Here is a 19,387-nt window from a genome sequence, read left to right on the forward strand (position 1 = left end):
ATTATGCAATTTACAAAATGAATAGTGCATATCATGATCACAATACAGGAAGAAAACATGATCTTCACAAAGATTTTAAAAAATCTCAGCATGCTACAGAAAGGAGTTCATTATTCAAGTATAAAAGTGTTTAATAAACTTCCTTTCCATATCAAATCAGTCATTGAGGATCTTACTAAATTCGAAACAGAGCTAAAACTTCATATTTTGGATAATTCTTTCTATTCTTTACAGGAATTCTTTGATAATGTGTAATATTTCATGATAGAACTGATTATGTAGATTAGCATATCACTTATGTGTGTTCGTAGATTTTCCCGGCGAATGAGATGCTTGGAGGTCTCTCGGGCATGCAGCCGGGTTGACTGGTCGTTGTTGAACGAATTTTCGACGGTGCAAGTGCCATCATCATCAGGTTACTCCTGTTGACTGATGTCCTAGGCCAGTGGGTGGTGTGGTATATATACCTGTCGCCTCTCCCCTCCACTGACTCCACGAATGGACCGAGGAATGTGCAGGTTGTGGTGTTGGGGGTAGCTTGCGCGAGATGACTGATGGGCGTCAGCCCGCATGCTGCCTTCGGCGGGTGTGGTGCCCCGTTTCCTCTGCTCCTGCAGAACTTTTATTGCTGGATTCCACGCTTGGTTGAGTTGAAATCCATTGTCCTTGTTAATAAGGTTCTTGTGCAGCCAGATATCAATTGCTTCCTTGTGTACACAGTCCCAAAAGCTTGATGTGTTGTGCAGGACTTCTGTGTTCTCGTATTCCATACGATGATTTGTCTTGAGGCAATGTTCTGCGATTGCAGATTTTGTAGGCTGTTGGAGATCGGTGTGCCGTTTGTGTTCAGTACACCTTTCCTCGACGGTGCGAATGGTTTGCCCCACATATGCTTTCCCACATTTGCACGGTATGAAATAAACTCCAGATTTCCGGAATCCTAAACACTTTTCATTATGATAACTCTAGCAGTTTACTAAGATAAGTAGTATGCACCACATCTGGTTAACAGACCCTGATAGTTTGACGATATGTCATTGTCTCAGGACCAGCAAATACTAGGTGCCTAGTGTTGTTGGGTAATGTCAGTGAACATTATGTTCAAATGGCTCTAAGCACTACGGCAATTAACATCTGAGGTCATCAGTGGAACATTTTGTCTCCAACAAAAGTTGTTCTCCATGATACGATATATCATCTCTAGACACTTTATGGGAAGACTTTGAAACTACTTGTATAAAACACATGGCAAAAATTGACACTTCACAATGAGTATGAAAACACAACTCTTAGAAAAAATGGAACACTGCAAGCTGGGGTAAAATGTAACAATAAACTATCCCAACATATCAAGACAATGAAAAATACCCAAAAATTCAAAATTGCTCCCAAAACTAATTTGCAATGTTTATGTTATTATACTGTAAGTGAATATCTGCTAGCACATATTAAATTGTTTCCCCATTCTTATTATGTATCTGAAATTGATTTGGTATCTATTGAATAGCATAACAGATTGTATTATTATTGTAAGATGTTCTGTTTCACTATTTTACTGTATTATATTACATACTTAGAATTATTTTACTGTAATTTATCATGTATTTAAAATTGCATATTTAAGTGTAAAATATGCCATGTTATGTATCAGTGATTTGAAGAAATGGATGCTTAATACATAAATATAACTCTTTAAAACATAATCATTCATAAATAAATTTCTAATAAAAATAAAAAACTACAAACTGGTGGAGTGTGTCAGTAAATTGGCTGAGATACTCATTAAAGGGCTCTAACAGATTCCCACATTTTGAGCAAAAAATAAATGCATAGAAAAACAGTTCTTTGTATCACTGAGCAACAGAAGAAGCAACATTCTAGTAATTGCAATTATTGGGCAGAGCAATGGTCATGGACTGGACCACAAAAACTGTGACTAACTTGTTTAAAGATCCAGACAAATGAAATGCAAGCAGTGGTGTACAGAGGCAAGCAAAAATGTTACAGATGGGCCATGGGAGCTAAAAGGTAATCTTGTATTAGATGGAACAAGGGTTCCAGATGAGGCCAGTTTACCATCTGCGGGTGCAATGATTGTTCCACACATCTGACTGAAGAAGGGAAATCTGACAGACATGTTGTGACTGCTCATGGCTAAGTAGTCTTCCATCTGTACTTAAAGAGTTTTTAGTTGTTGTTGTTTGTGGGAAGAGACCAAACTGCGAGCTCATCGGTCTCGTCGGATCAGGGAAGGAAGTCGGCTGTGCCCTTTCAGAGGAACCATCCCAGCATTTGCCTGGAGCGATTTAGGGAAATCACAGAAAACCTAAATCGGGGTGGCTGGACGCGGGATTGAACCGTCATCCTCCCGAATGCGAGTCTGTTGTGCTAACCACTGTGCCACCTCACTCAGTGGAGTTTTTAGTTCCAGAGGCCATTAATGAGTATGCTCACATGACACCCTACACCACTATTGTGAACACAGAAGCCACAGACTAAGAAAAACAAGCTAGTATGTGCTACTCAAATTGTGGGGGGAAAAGCTCATAAACTGACTATTGGAAGCAAGCACCCATAACAGTGGAGCCATTCATATAAGGCTGAGAATCTTAGAGAGATCACAGTGTCATGCAGAAACACTCTCAGGTGCTCTTCAAAAGTATAGTATATATAGAAGTCAATGTTGATCTGTCCATGGAGGAAAATGTTGATCACATTAGACTGTTGTGAGAGCAAGTTTCTCGATGAGTCAGTGTCAGCAGGAGCTACTGATATCTCACTTGGACAGGGATTATTGCCTGTTGGATGACAGCAAGAATAAGGATGATCTACTAAATGCCTGCATTATGATGGGAAGCTCAACGTGTGGGTATTTAACATCCACAGCCTGAGATGATACGTCTCTCAGTAGATCAATTTATAGTAGTAGATGTATAAATAATTGTGGAGGTTGCAAATACCCAGCATTTTCTACATATTACATTTATGAGGTAACTTCAGGAGGTACATATCATCTCATGCTAAGACCATTGTGCAACAAGGAAGGCATTTTATCAGAAGATTGTGCATGTTTTGGGTTTTCTGCAGACACAGTTCCCCTGTGGTACAGTTATCAAGTGCATCACAGTGTGGGAGTGAAATGACATAGCAACTGGAAATCTATTCCAAACTTGAAGTATGCAGAAGACTACCATTATTTTGGGCAAGACAACTAAATTGCACACAGATTCTCTGTGAAATTCTGGCAGATTATAGACTAAATTAAATGCTGTATCCAGCCATACTGAAACAGAGCCAACAATTTGGCTCTGTTACTAAGGAGCAGGCATCTGTCATTGCATAACGAAACGATTCATAGAATGTCCTGACCGCTGTTTACAGAGTCTTGGTAATTCTGTTGAAAAATAGTGTCATGTATCTGTGTCAATTTGAAGCACAGTGCACTATTCAATAAAAGTTATGAGGCCTGCAACAATAATGTGTAATTTACTTTTTGAAGTCCTCTCATAGTAGTGGTTGGCATGTATTTATTGTTGTATACATGGCAAAAACAATGTATTAGTATGGATGTGAAGAGATGAAATGTCAAGTGCATATGTAAGTCATGTGTAGCATTTGTGATCCTAGTGAGCAATAGGTGGGTCACATTACTACGAATCTTAACCTTCTGTACTAAAAGTTGAAGTCATGCCAAGGAACAAGGTAATACTTTAGTGCTGATGCTCTGAACTAAGCCATGCTTTGATATCATGAGAGTTTCCCTAAAGTCACAGAATACAGATGTGTGTGGTTTATACCTGAAAAGTGTGCCCTGTTTGAAGACTGACTGACAGCTGAGCAACATTCCTTAGGTCCTGATTGGGAACCTGAGATATTTAAGATTGAGGCTTAAATGCCTTTCCATTTCAAACAAATGAACCTGCGATTAAGATGCAGCTTTCTTGGTGGCTCAGGAATGCAGTGAATGGACACCTGGATGAATTCACAGATGTTTTCGAGAAACTCTGGTATGCGTATCTGTAGGGAACTTACTGTGGGCAGTGTTTGGCACCATGACTTGAAACAGCATGAGACCACTGTGCAAACACTGTCGAGTTCAAATACACCACGTCGGCCACTGTCTAGGGATTTTTCAAAGAATGATCAAAAGCATTTGGTACCCTGTAACCAAAGGTGTGTATTCCATGGATGCACTCTAAGCACTGCTTAACTAGCATAAACTGGAAACAACGCTGAAACTAATACAAACATTGAAGTTTAAAAGCATCATTAAATGGTCTGACAAATGCAAAATTATACAATATTTCTGGATTAGCCCAGCTGATTTTTCACGATTGTCAGCAAAATTCATAAGTTCACATTCTCTGAGTTATGATTCAGGCAAGGACTGATCTCTGAATTGGCTATACAAGCAGCATCTGGAGCTCTGTGAGGGGTGGCTAGGCAGGCTGCTACAACAGCCACCAGCTGTGGACCTTAGTTGAGGTAATAACAACTAAAAGTTATAATTTATTTTCTAGGGCTATAGGAAATGTACTCATGACTAATTACGTACAGGGTGTTATGTGTATAAGTGCAGATATTGTGATCCCCTACCTTAATATGTATTCACTGCAGTGTGTTAGTTGTTTTTCCTCGAGTATAACAGTCTTCCTGCAAACACATCATATAATTTCATATCTGTTGTTTTCTACACAGTTGAAACTGCACCAGTAAGTGGACTCTGGCTGTCAGAATAGACTAACTGTTTTGTGCCTACGCATCCACATTTCAGATATGGCCTGCTGCCCAGGGGAAAATAAACATTAATTGCTTGCTCTTGGCACATGTACTTGGAAGTACTAACTAATCTCAAAACACACTCCTCCTAATATCTGTAGTTACTAACTGCAAAATGAAGTAAATACTGTGCAATGTTGTTCACAACACCATCCTCCATCACCAATAATAATATCTGAATTTATACCCCTAACACCCTGTATATTTTTATGTTATCTCAATGCTATAAACAGCCTTAACAGTTTATAGTAAACGATTTGTAGGCAGCCTACAGTTGGCGGGAAGGTAAGCAACTGGGCCTGTGGTGTATTGTATCATTGAGAGACAAAAATCATGGAAATCAGAAGAGTGGGGTGCCAGTGTGAATGTTCGTCTCCACTGCACAACTTTGCTGCCTACATTTTCCAAAAGGAGAAGAACATAATACGGATGGGTAGACCTACAATTGAATCATGCATCATAATCAGAAATATTGAATATAGATTTCAACAACTTTACAACAAGAATGAGTGGCTATCAGCATGTCCTAATAAGCAAAATGTGAACTAACACAATTATGCTGAACATATACTACTTTTCGGTGATTGTGATGAAAAGTCGAAACATTATTTAATATAATCTTCTGTGTTTACAGGTGTGTCAAATTTAATACAAAATGACTTGCCTGCCCAGATTTCAAACACATTCATGAATAAAATAAGAGAGGAGAAAAGAGAAGCCAATTTTCCCTTGATTGTTCTGGATGAAGCAAAGGTGTGTGTAATTGCTCAGGTGTCTCATCACTACTTTGCTAAGACACAGCTTTTAGTCTCATCCATTAAAGGTTACTAAAATTCATGAACTTGTTCAGGGATACGATGGAACTGCTTTTGTCTAATCATTGAATGTACTGCAGTCAAAACTGAATGTTTCCTACTGCAGAGCTCGTGCACTGTTTTGCTCGAAGACTGAACTCAGTGCTGTCTCAAGCCTTATCAATAATCTAAGAACATAAAATTTTTCTCCTCACTTTGAATAGTCATGCAGCCTTTCTTACTGGTCAACAAAAATAAACTTGGCTCTAGAACAAAAAGTAAAGAAATGGCTGCCTAAAGTGTGCACTATGCAGTGGAGGTCTGCGTTTGGTGAAAATCTAATACTGCAGGGATTTGAAATCTAGATGCCAGTTTAAATTTCATTCCATTTTTTTCCCGTCACTGCTGGTTTATTTGATATATTTCGAAACAGAACTTACGATACTGGCTAAAGTGTGACAAAATTAATGAATTTGAGTAAATGTTGAAAACCAAGCGCGATGGTTACAGATGTCAAGTCAGGCAATTTGAAATAATATGGGAAAGAGTCATTCACAGTCAGTATACAAGTGAACCAGTAATTAAATGTCCTAGGAATAATACCACAGTCAATTTGGTAAACAAGTTTGGAAGAATCTACTGTGAAATTTGATATGCAGTGATGTGTTAATTACAAGATGGATTCAGTTAGATACTTGGACACACTTTTGTTTTAACTTATGTGCATAATTTTGAACATTATAAAAATGTTACCCTGAACTTGCATTACAATCACTGAAAGGCTGCAATGAATCATATTTTTTGTTTCATACCAGAGTGAGTGATTGCATATATTCCTGGAGAAATGTGCCACAAAAGTGTTGATGATTTGCTGAAGTTTATTGTCAAATGGCCTCCAGACTGTGTATGATGACACTGTAAAACTCTTTGTTCTCATTTTGATATTTCAGCATCCAGTACTTCTGCTGAGAGAAACTTTTCAGCCACAAAAAGATAAAAAGATGTATGAAGTTCACACTCTGAACAGCTTACAAACTTAGTTCTATTACTAACTGAAAGCTATCTCCTGGAGCAGTTCAACTCTGAGTCTTATGACCTGATGATTTTGAAATTCATCAAATTAGATATTTAAAAATGACATCTTAATTCTATTGTAACTGCTTACCTTAACAAAAAGTACATACCACTGCCTGCAAACCAGTCTGGCAGACTGGAGTTATCCAGCATCAATTGTTCATTGGGGAACATCATAAACTGACTCCACTAATGATAAGACCATACAATGAGCAATTCAGTGTCCTGAGGAATGAGAATGGGAGAGAAAGAACAAAACTCTCAAGCAGCAGCATTTAGGAATTCATTTGACGCCGTTCTAAGTGATTTGCACACTTTTTCACATATGGCATTCTGACTTTGTATTCTCAATGCATGTCAAGTCTGTTTTGTGCTCAGTTTTTGGACTTTTTTCTATATTTCTCCCAGTGTCTACTGTCATTTTATGGCATCCTCAGTTTCTGTTCCAAGTTGGATGGTCCATGAACATTCAAGTGCATTCCTGCTATCTTACCCACATCACCAAATATGACTTGGTGGCTGCTTCAAAAGTGTAAAATAATACAGACAAAAGAAGTTACATGAACATCAGAAGACAGCAAACATCTGCTGGGGCAAGATGAATAGTGCAGTGCTGACTGTCAGGCGTTGGTTTTACCAGGAGAGTAATTAAGATGGAAACATTGGTCAGAGAGTGCATTAGGATGTTCCGACTGTCCTTCATAAAGGTGCGGTTACATGGAGATGCAGATAGAGATGGAGATGCAGAAATACAAGCTGCTAGCTGTTGACTGACAGCCATGTGACACCACACCATCCACCTAAACCCCTCAAGTACTACTAACTCTACCCTATGGTAAGATATAATAGTTATTCCTCTGCTGACTGAGATGTGTTTATGCCCAGTCAAATCTGCACTGAGAAATATGTACTTTGCATTGCATATAAAAGAATAAATAGAATTATTGTTCAAAAATCACAAGAGGAGGTGGCACACTTGGGAACAGGCTAAAGATAAGGTAAGATTTCAGCTCGTTTAGATCATGGTGAGGCAGTGATTCTGGAAACAGATATGTGATTGTAAGATGTGCCAGGAGCAGACACAGATGAAGAACAGGCTGTAACTGAAAAAAACTCTCCTGGAATAACCAGCGTGGGACGAAGTGGGATATGAACTTGGTTATTGACTTTCCAAAATTTCTGTGGGTAACTATCAATGGCGGAATGTACTATATGTTTTCTGGGGAGCCTCAATATTTTTAAAACGATTATCTTTCCTTTACATCTCTTATGGACACTGCTTGTGTCACAAAGATCTGTGCTGTGATAAAGTAAAATATAGCCTACAGGTACTCTAAGCATACATTGAGACTGCCCTAGGTCAGTCAGTAAGAGAGCTGACTTAAAAGCAACAGAAATGAGATCAAACTCAGGATCAAATGTAACTGGGAGAGGCCACTAAGCCAGAGGTGGGTACACGATACGAACCCACGTGCAAAAATAAAGATCTTGACCCCCCACCCCAACATAAAATGTATAACTAACATAACTTTCATTACACCAGTCAGAAATACATATTTAATTGACTGTTTTGTAAAATCCCATGTAATATAAACAAAGACCTCATTCATTTATTGTATTCAAAGTATTAAACAAAAATTATTAATACCGATAAATGTTATTAAACTGAAAAACATTATAATGATTGACAGTCATTATCAATAAGAACAGATCTATAGTTATATCTGTTATTTGACTGATTTGTACCTAGAGAAACCCACCTTGAACTCTAGTGAAATTGGACCATGCAGTGTACCGGTAACTTACTTCTGTGGTGAAAGGTATTGATGCTTTCACTGACATCAATGGTTGGGTCATAGATTTCTACATATAGTTCTTTTTTAAGTATGAGCTTAGAAAATAAGTGTTCAGATGAAGAAACAGCAACAGGGATATTAAAAACAGGAAAAATTTTGTGCATTAATTTGGAACTCTAAAGCTTCAATTGAATTCTCTGTTACTAATACTGTAAAGTGGGGTGACTTTGAACGTTTTAAATTTATTTTTGTAAAGTAAACAGAAACTTCTCAAGGCATTGCCATGAAACTTTTTGGGAAGTTGCAAGACGTGTTACTGAAGATGATAAGAAACATTATACATTTTTATCTCCCATGCTTAGTTTATGTTTTTTAATTTTGTACTGTTTCGTTTCATCCCCAGAGTGGGGGTTACTTTGAACATGGAAACATTTGCCTATTTTGTGGGGGTCATGTCAATTACTGTTAAATGACACCCCTATCATATGAACCATAGACCTTGCCATTGGTGGGGAGGCTTGCGTGCCTCAGTGACACAAATAGCCGTACCGTAGGTGCAACCACAGCGGAGGGGTATCTGTTGAGAGGCCAGAAAAATGTATGGTTCCTGAAGAGGGGCAGCAGCCTTTTCAGTAGTCGCAGGGCAACAGTCTGTATGATTGACTGATCTGGCCTTGTAACATTAACCAAAACAGCCTTGGTGTGCTGGTACTGTGAACCACTGAAAGCAAGGGGAAACTACAGCTGTAATTTTTCCCGAGGGCATGCAGCTTTGCTGTATGGATAAATGATGATGGCGTCCTCTTGGGTAAAATATTCTGGAGGTAAAATAGTCCCCCATTCGGACATCCAGGCGGGGACTACTCAGGAGGACGTCATTATCAGGAGAAAGAAAAATGGCGTTCTACGGATCGGAGCGTGGAATATCAGTTCCCTTAATCGGGCAGGTAGATTAGAAAATTTAAAAAGGGAAATGGATAGGTTAAAGTTAGATATAGTGGGAATTAGCAAAGTTCGGTGGCAGGAGGAACAAGACTTCTGGTCAGGTGAATACTGGGTTATAAATATAAAATCAAATAGGGGTAATGCAGGAGTAGGTTTAATAATGAATAAAAAAATAGGAGTGCGGGTAAGCTACTACAAACATCATAGTGAACACATTATTGTGGCCAAGATAGGCATGAAGCCCATGCCTACAACAGTAGTACAAGTTTATATGCCAACTAGCTCTGCAGATGATGAAGAAATTGATGACATTATTGATGAAATGAAAGAAATTATTCAGGTAGTGAAGGGAGACAAAAATTTAATAGTCATGGGTGATTGGAATTCGAGAGTAGGAAAAGGGAGAGAAGGAAACATAGTAGGTGAATATGGATTGGGAGTAAGAAATGAAAGAGGAAGCCGCCTGGAAGAATTTAGTGCAGAGCATAACTTATTCATAGCTAATACTTGGTTCAAGAATCATGAAAGAAGGCTGGGTACATGAAAGTACCCTGGGTATACTAGAAGATATCAGATAGATTGTATAATGGTAAGACAGAGATTTAGGAACCAGGTTTTAAATTCTAAGACATTTCCAGGGGCAGATGTGGACTCTGGCCACAATCTATTGGTTATGAACTGTAGATTAAAACTGAAGAAACTGCAAAAAAGTGGAAATTTGAGGAGATGGGACCTGGTTAAACTGAAAGAACCAGAGGTTGTAGAAGGTTTCTGGAAGAGCATAAAGGAACAATTGACAAGAATGGGGGAAAGAAATACAGTAGAAGAAGAATGGATAGCTTTGAGGGATGAAGTGGTGAAGGCAGCAGAGGATCAAGTAGATAAAAAAACGAGGGCTAGTAGAAATCCTTGAGTGACAGAAAAAATACTGAATTTAATTGATGAAAGGACAAAATATAAAAATGCAGTAAATGAAGCAGGCAAAAAGGAATACAAATGTCTAAAAAAAAAAAAAAGAGATCGACAGGAAGTGCAAAATGGCTCAGCAGGCATGGCTAGAGGACAAATGTAATGATGTAGAGGCTTACCTCACTAGGGGTAAGATAGATACTGCCTACAGGAAAATTAAAGAGACCTTTGGAGAAAAGAGAACCACTTGTATGAATATCAAGGGCTCAGATGGAAACCCAGTTCTAAGCAAAGAAGGGAAAGCAGAAAGGTGGAAGGAGTATATAGAGGGACTATACAAGGGCAATATTCTTGAGAACAATATTATGGAAATGGAAGAGGATGTAGATGAAGATGAAATGGGAGATATGATACTGTGTGAAGAATCTGATAGAACACTGAAAGACTCAAGTCAAAACAAGGCCCCAGGAGTAGACAACATTCCATTAAAACTGCTGACAACCTTGGGAGAGCCAGTCCTGACAAAACTCTACCATCTGGTGAGCAAAATGTATGAGACAGGCGAAATACCCTCAGACTTCAAGAAGAATATAATAATTCTAATCCCAAAGAAAGCAGGCATTGACAGATGTGAAAATTACCGAACAGTCAGTTTAATAAGTCACAAAATACTAACCCGAATTCTGTTCAGTCGAATGGAAAAACTGGTAGAATCCTACCTCGGGGAAGATCAGTTTGGATTCTGCAGAAATATGGTAACACGTGAGGCAACACTGAGCCTACAACTTAAAAGCTACAACTTAAAAGCTAGATTAAGAAAAGGCAAACCTACGTTTCTAGCATTTGTAGACTTAGAGAAAGCTTTTGACAATGTTGACTGGAATAATCTCTTTCAAATTTTGTAGGTGGCAGGGGTAAAATACAGGGAGTGAAAGGCTATTTACAATTTGTACAGAAACCAGATGGCAGTTATAGGAGTCGAGGGACATGAAAGGGAAGCAGTGGTTGGGAAGGGAGTGAGACAGGGTTGTAGCCTCCCCCCCCCCCCCTAATGTTATTCAATCTGTATATTGAGCAAGCAGTGAAGGAAACGAAAGAAAAATTCGGAGTAGGTATTAAAGTCCATGGAGGGGAAATAAAAACTTTAAGATTCGCCAATGACGTTGTAATTCTGTCAGAGACAGCAAAGGACATGGAAGAGCAGTTGAACAAAATGGACAGTGTCTTGAAGAGAGGACATAAGATGAACATCAACAAAAGCAAAACGAGGATAATGGAATGTAATCAAATTAAGTCAGGCGATGCTGAGGGAATTAGATTAGGAAATAAGACACTAAAAGTAGTAAATGAGTTTTGCTATTTGGGGAGCAAAGTAACTGATGATGGTCGAAGTAGAGAGGATATAAAATGTAGACTGGCAATAGCAAGGAAAGCGTTTCTGAAGAAGAGATATTTGTTAACATAGAGTATAGATTTAAACGTCAGGAAGTCGTTTTTGAAAGTATTTGTATGGAGTGTAGCCATGTATGGAAGTGAAACATGGACGATAAATAGTTTGGACAAGAAGAGAATAGAACCCTGTGTTATGTGGTGCTACAGAAGAATGCTGAAGATTTAATGGGTAGATCACGTAACTAATGAGGAAGTATTGATTAGGATTGGGGAGAAGAGGAGTTTGTGGCACAACTTGACAAGAAGAAGGGATCGGTTGGTAGGACATGTTCTGAGATGTCAAGGGATCACCAATTTAGTATTGGAGGGCAGCGTGGAGGGTAAAAATTGTAGAGGGAGACCGAGAGATGAATATACTAAACAGATTCAGAAGGAGGTAGGCTGCAGTATGTATTGGGAGATGAAGAAACTTGCACAGGATAGAGTAGCACGGAGAGCTGCATCAAACCAGTCTCAGGACTGAAGACCACAACAACAATGAAACAGTATGGTCTTTTGTATATAAATATAATTTCCAAAGTAACTTATTCAGAAAACTTTGAGTATTTTTTATGAGTTTTCTATAATCATCTGAAACTGTTTGTGTGATTACAGCTTAATTTTGCTAATACCGTAATGGAAATGAGTGCTGAGCTACTTATGAAATGAGAAAATTATTTAAAAACAGGTCTTTTCAAAACAGTCTGTATGACTTTAATAAAAGTAATGGAAAAAAGTTATCACATTTTAAAGAAATACATTTGTAAACACTCTACAGGGAACGGTGCTGCCAGGAAAGAGTGTCCACTCTAGCAGATTCCACCTTGGAATGCCATTTCCTCAGAAATGTAATTTCATCTCAGTGAGAACATGTCCAACATAATATTTTACACGTTCCTTTGAAGGAAACTCCACTAAAACATATTTTCCATTGAGCTGATGTGTCAAAGAATACGGAAGGCGCTGTTCAAGACACCTATTTTGTTCATTATTGTTCGTTGTATTTATTCGCGGCGGGTATACAATGACGCTTCTTTAAGTTTATCGTTGATCCATTAACTCACAAGTGGAGGCCACCAATTGTGAAATTCAGATTCGAATCATACTGAAAATAATAAAAGCTCATGGCCAGAGGTGTAATATGGCAAAGCACCAAGATGCATTTCTCAGCCGTTGTCGAGAAAATCGACAGTTAAAAGAAACCGTTCTGGTGAAATACTCTCTACGATTAATAATTTTCCACAGTGTCGTGGCGTAGCGGTAAGCGCTCGGATTAAAAAAAAAAAATTAAAAAAAAATTAATCCGAAGGCAGCCGAATCGAATCTCGCGCCTTACAACTTTTTTTTATTATTTGTTTTTAGTAATTCAAACGTATACACACACACGAAAAATAATACTTGAAATAAAACACAATATCACAAATAATATTCAAGTGGATACAATTTATTGAACGGTTCGGTATACACACGAACATAATTAACAATTAGTGACCAGAAGTAGCGGGAGTATCGCACGAACCAGAGTGATAGCTTTCATAGAAACATGGAAAGCAGAAAACAGCACGACATCGAGCACATCTGATAAACGATGCGTTTTTACAAGAACAATTGTTTTTTAAATTATCTTTTGGGAAACACACGTGATTGACATTCTGAAAAATTGTTCTATCGTTCGTCAGGTTTGATGCATACCACGCGTATCGTATCATATCGGCAAAAATCGGAGAAGACGACGGTGGTGGACGATGGATTGGATTTTTATACAATCGTCTCTGGAGTTGATGTCACGGTTTCGCTCGAGTAAAGAAGCACAATTTTGAAATCGCTTGATCAAATTTTTTTATCTGCCGGTAAAAATACACGTCACACGGTTGGATGAGAGGAGTGCACTTTGGAGGAATGACTTTTATAGAGCACGTTGGTATCTTCTTATCGTCCTGGAACATCTCATCGTATAACGCCGGGTTCGTTTGCCCACCCCAAGAGTCGATCAGAAGGAGACATTCTTTCTTTTGTACGTATGGTTGCAAAGCATTACGCAAGAAGTCCATGAACAAACCCGTTGTTAGTTTACCGGATTTGGAGGATGTAATAACAACGTTGGTACACTTCTTGGCGTACTCGTCGATTGTCTTCTGTACTCTGGGTCCAAACGTACCTGTGCACTCTTGGAGGCATACGAAAACAGGAGGCACGACTCGTCCAGACATCGTGATTGAATATTGTGCCGTATACGAATGCGTCACCTTGTTCCTGTCTTGTCGGGTTACCAGGACAGCCTTTGACCCTTTTTCGGCGAGAGTTCTGTTGAACGTGGACTGGTACTGACAACCTGACAAACAAAATATAAAAATATCGTTTATATAAGAAATATACGAAATCTGTGTTGTCTATCATATATCAGATTATCATATTCTATCATCATGTCATATGACATTTGTGAACAGCTCTTTACGTACCTGTTTGATCAGTATTTATCTTTGTCGAAGTTAGTTATCAACGTTCGCGTCTGGATCCGAAATGTGTCCGCTGCGACCAAAATTTCGTCTTGAGTAGCCGTCTCTTTCCGGGAGAAAATTTTGTAATTTTCCGTTGCCGAATCCCATGCTTCTTTTTAAATTCGGTGACCCATGTTTTCGAAACTTTGAAGATGAAATCTGGGAACTGACTTGCAGCGCCCAAGGCCCACTGCTGCATTTTGCTGGTAGTAACCTGCTGGAAGTTTTATCGAGCTTCTACGAAGCTATCGTGCACCCATGAATCGATGGTACAATATTCATCAAATTTGCTACCGCAACGTTTGATTTGCTCTTCCCACCTGGAAAAATAGCCCATATTTGTCGAACGAGAGCACCTCTTCTTTTTTGTAGAGTTTTGGGACTCGAGCCTGGATGTTCTTTGGCCAGATTGACAGCTCTAATTTTGTAATCCAAAGAAATATAGTCGTACCCCTTCTTTTTCTCGTCCCTCTCGTATTCGTCTGATGATTCGTTGGCAATGGGACTCGTTTCAACGTCTTCGTAGCCATTATTATCGTCGATTTCATTAATGTCTATCAGTTCCTCATCATGAACGAGGGTTTTTTCGGCGAGCATTTGCAGCATATTCTGGAACATTTCTTCCCCAATTACCATGGCTTCTTCGTTGATTGATGATGACGGTTCTGCTGCGATGGGATTACTGTTACGAAGGAGGCTTTCAAAATACACCAACGCATCTTTCAATTGTTGTTTCGCCACTTCACTGTGCATAGAATCTTCTTCGATCACATCACTTTCATGCGGAGGGCCCGGATCGCTCTCCAATTGTACCGCCTCCATTTTCCCGTTGGTTTAACAGGGTGTACCAAAGTTCTCACGTACGCACTGATTTTCGACGATGTTGTAAGTTGCGCTAGGGACCGCATCTACCTTCTTTCGAAGTTAGCAGGCAACTACGCTGTTATGCGGCGCCTCGTTTCGGCCCATTCAATATCTGTCCTTAAAGTGTAACGAGCGAGTAACGGAGTTTATATTTCATAGCTGACACAGCAAATTTGTGTTCGTCGGGTCTCTATTCGAATTCGAATGTTCGACTTACACTATACGTATTCGTTTCGGAATAGAATTATTATTATTATAAAGACAATTAATAACATTTGTGAAAGTACAACTTTGTTTGCGGAAAACATAATGATGTTCGAAGTTGCCAGTTTTTCCACGACAAACGACTTTCAACAACTTATTATATGCACAATTGTTGCAACTGATTGCCGGGAATTATATATATATATATATATATATATATATATATATATATATATATATGTGTGTGTGTGTGTGTGTGTGTGTGTGTATACATTTGAATTACAAAAAAGAAATACTAAAAAAAAAAAAAGGTTGTGTGGCACGAGATTCGATCAGGCGACCTTCAGGTTACGAACCCGAGCGCTTACCGCTGCGCCACGACGCTGTAGAACATTATTAATCGTAGAGAGTATTTCACCGGAACGGTTTCTTTCAACTGTCGACTTCCTCGCCAAAGGCTGAGAAGTGCATCTTGCTGCTTTGCCACATTTCACCTCTGGTCATGAGCTTTTATTATGAGCAGTATGAATCGAATCTGAATTTCACAATTGGCGGCCGCCCCTTGTCAGGTTTTTTTATTACAGAGGGTATCTTTCCTTCTTTTTTTTTGTTGGTAGATCTCATTTTGTTCCATAATGTTAGTTCAATTCGTTCGATCCGGACGTCCGATGGCACCCGTTCAGGTTATTCGTTAATCAGTTCACTCAGTTCTTTTATTACAGAGGGTAGCAAACCATCCTAGCGAACACGCTCAGCTACCGTGCCGGTGTTTATGATTTCTGTAAATGTTCATGCAAGTGTTACCCTTGCCCATAAAAACTCATTTCAAATTCTTAACTCAAAAATGCTTATAATAATAGGCAAATGTTTTTGTTGTTACGAAGGAACTTACATTTCCAGAAAATTATTTTATTGTCTGGCATTGGTATACAATGTTATTTCGTATTGACTGTCATAACATCTGGAGGTATCGACTTTTGGCAATATTTAATGATTTTGCTCTTAGTTCCACATTTACACAACAGAGGTCAGCATTTACTTTAAAAATATGCTAAATTACTGTTCAAAGTCGCCTCGCCGTTCAAAGTCACCCTGATTTACGGTATTTTGGTACTCAACTACCAAGGCTAATGAGGCCATTTCTTTTTTCACAGCTTTTTTGGTCTGGGAATGTACTGGATAAATCCTCCTCATATTCATTTTGAAGAATTATTACTACAATGTGACTCTCTTCGTTGGAAGCAGAATTTATAAATTTTGGGAAAATAATTTTGAAGAAATGGTTAACGTTATGCATACTACCAGATTTGCTCATTTACTTGGCAACAATCATATGCAAACAGCCATTAACATGTCCCATTTCTTTGCCAAAGATGCAACCGATGACATTGCTTCTTAAAAGCTGTGTCTATAGCAAGATAAATTGTCAGCTACATCTGAGCAATACAACACGCTTTATCAAGCTCTACATTTTCCGGTTGCATAATTTGAGATGCTAAACAGCAAAACTTTGATAGCAGCGCTATCTGAAAAATGAAATTACATTTCTCTAATGGTTTTTCAAAACAATAGCTTGCTCTCTTACTTCCCAGTACTTAGATGTCAATATTATTTTTTTACAGAGCCTTAAAGTGGCCTAATGGACGTGAGCATAACGAAGGGCTTTTACAGACTAGTCTCTCGAAGATGAACGTGCTGGATCAAGCGTTTTTAAGGTACACGAAAGATACCAAAGTTCCCACCCTTTAATTTTATGACTGACGAAATGATACAACATTTCTACAGCTTCATAAAAGGACCTGATTTCTTTAATTCCATACGTAGCATTGGTAAGTGCTGGACTTAATGCACGCACTGCACAATGCACATACATACAGTCTTTTGTCTTCGTTGAATTCTCGTTCTGATAGCTTTGTGTATGCCTGACATATAGACATAACCGTCATAACCCTGACCTCAGCATTTGGTTACAAAGTCCCTTTTCATCTATTCTACTTAGTATTTCCTTTTCTGTTCCTAATGCACTTTGATCTTTTGCTTCACGAAATCTTAAAAAGCTTTCATTTATCTTCACGTCACAAGGCTTTCCACTGTATCATATCTTAAAGGAGTTAATTGCAATATCCTATGTTGCATGTATAGTAATAGAATGTAATGAGGCAGTGTTAATGTCATTAGTAATTTCGTTTTCAACTGCACGGGCCAGGACAGTTTAAATTGAAGGGCTAAGGTATTTTTGCGTGTAAACTTACTTTGTTTATTTATTAGATCACGTAATACCAGATTGCACTTTGCGAGAATTTTGATGGTTGGTGTAGAGTTTCCAGTATTTGGTTTTCTTATTTTATCCCTATGTTCCCAAAAAGCTGGACTAATGGATTCCAGTGTTATCGTCAAATTCAAAATAAACTCGAGCACCTATTTTTACACTTTTTCACACCTCCTTAGTTATGAATACACATCGGTATCAACTGTGGTTTACTTACAGCACAAACTGAATACACCGTTGCCTTCAGACTTGCATATAGTTTCGTGTCACACTATGTTTCTAGTTAGCCACCTCCTGTCTCGAACCATTTCCCTCCAAGCTGATGGATTTGATGGTCGCAAAGTCGGTCTATGGACGCTTTTTACAACACTATCTTCCTTGTCTTCTTGTAGCGATTGAAACACCGCTAGGGGTCTTTGGCAAATGTCTTACAAAAGATATTAATTAACGAAAAATCACCAGAAAGTCTCGCACCTAACTAATACCTTGTATAGCATCTTGTACTACCATATTCAAATTACGTGCCGAACAGTGAACTAATATAGCTCTCGGCTCCAACTAAGTAGTCCTACTTTGTAGTCCTGTTAAACGTCCACTAACTTTGCTCGCGCATTGGACACGACAGTGTTTTACGTCGAGGGATAAACGCCTAATGACATCCCGGACAACTTCCAACAATGTCCTAGAACATGTTGAAGCTACTTTATAGAAACCCGTAAAAACTTCTTCACCTTGAAGATTTTTGTCGACATATCTCAAACATACGGAGTGTTCCTTCACTAGCATGTCCGAAGTCTCATCTGCACTAGGAGAAAAATATAGTGCCTCCTTAATAGATTTCACACTGTTTTGCTGTATATAGCTAGAAGTAACGAGACAGTTTCATTCAATATATTGTGAGAAACCCACTTATATGAAGTTTGCTGTAGCCAAGATTTCAAGTTAGGAGCATCTTCTGCTCTAAGCAGAAGCAACTGATGAATATTTGTTGTGACCACGAATTTCTATTCCTTGTTGACTTAAAAATTGGACTGACGTTATTATCTCTAAAATTACCTTGCAGACATTTTTCATATATTCTAATTTAGGTGTTGAGACAAGGGATCATTCGTACCTTATTTCGTAGTTGCGAGAGCAGTTACGGACGAACGGTGACTTGTACATTATTCACGAACTCTGAAGCGTTCAACTGCCTTTTGCCACTGGGAAAATCCATTTCCAACAAATGCGTTACACGATTCTCTGTCTGGGGAAGTAACAACTGCCGACGGAAGGACTATAGCTACTGGAATCAAATGCGTTTTTACGTACACTACAGAACGCTTTGTCCAATTCTTTTGTCGTAATGAATCCAAGGAAATGTGTTTTTAGATCCCTCTTGGTATGACCTGTGACGATGACGACAAAGTATGACAAATTTATCTATAGCCACTAGGAAACCGTTCGAATTCGAAATTATGTATAGAAGCGACAATCAATAGGGTGTTCCAGCTTTGCTCACTCGTCCAGTAACCGGGCAACGTTTGAAAGCGACGAAAATTTTTGCCCGACGAAGAGTTTTTGCTGTACGCATCCCGGCAGTTGTCCCTCTTCTTTCTGTTAGCTATTAATGCGGTAACAACCCTTCTGTCTAGAATACAAGCTCCCGCGTCTTTCAAAGCCATTGTCTCAACCAACAAATCGCTAGCAATTCAGATTACGTGAAAACAATTTTACTGAAATCTTAAACCACACCGCTGTTACATAGAAAAAAAAAGTATTGAGGTAGTCTGTAACAGTCGGCTTAGTTGTGTCGCAGATTATTCTTTATAATTGCTCGATATT

The sequence above is a fragment of the Schistocerca gregaria genome, chromosome 3, assembly GCF_023897955.1.
Source record: "Schistocerca gregaria isolate iqSchGreg1 chromosome 3, iqSchGreg1.2, whole genome shotgun sequence".
Classification (NCBI taxonomy): Eukaryota; Metazoa; Arthropoda; class Insecta; order Orthoptera; family Acrididae; genus Schistocerca; species Schistocerca gregaria.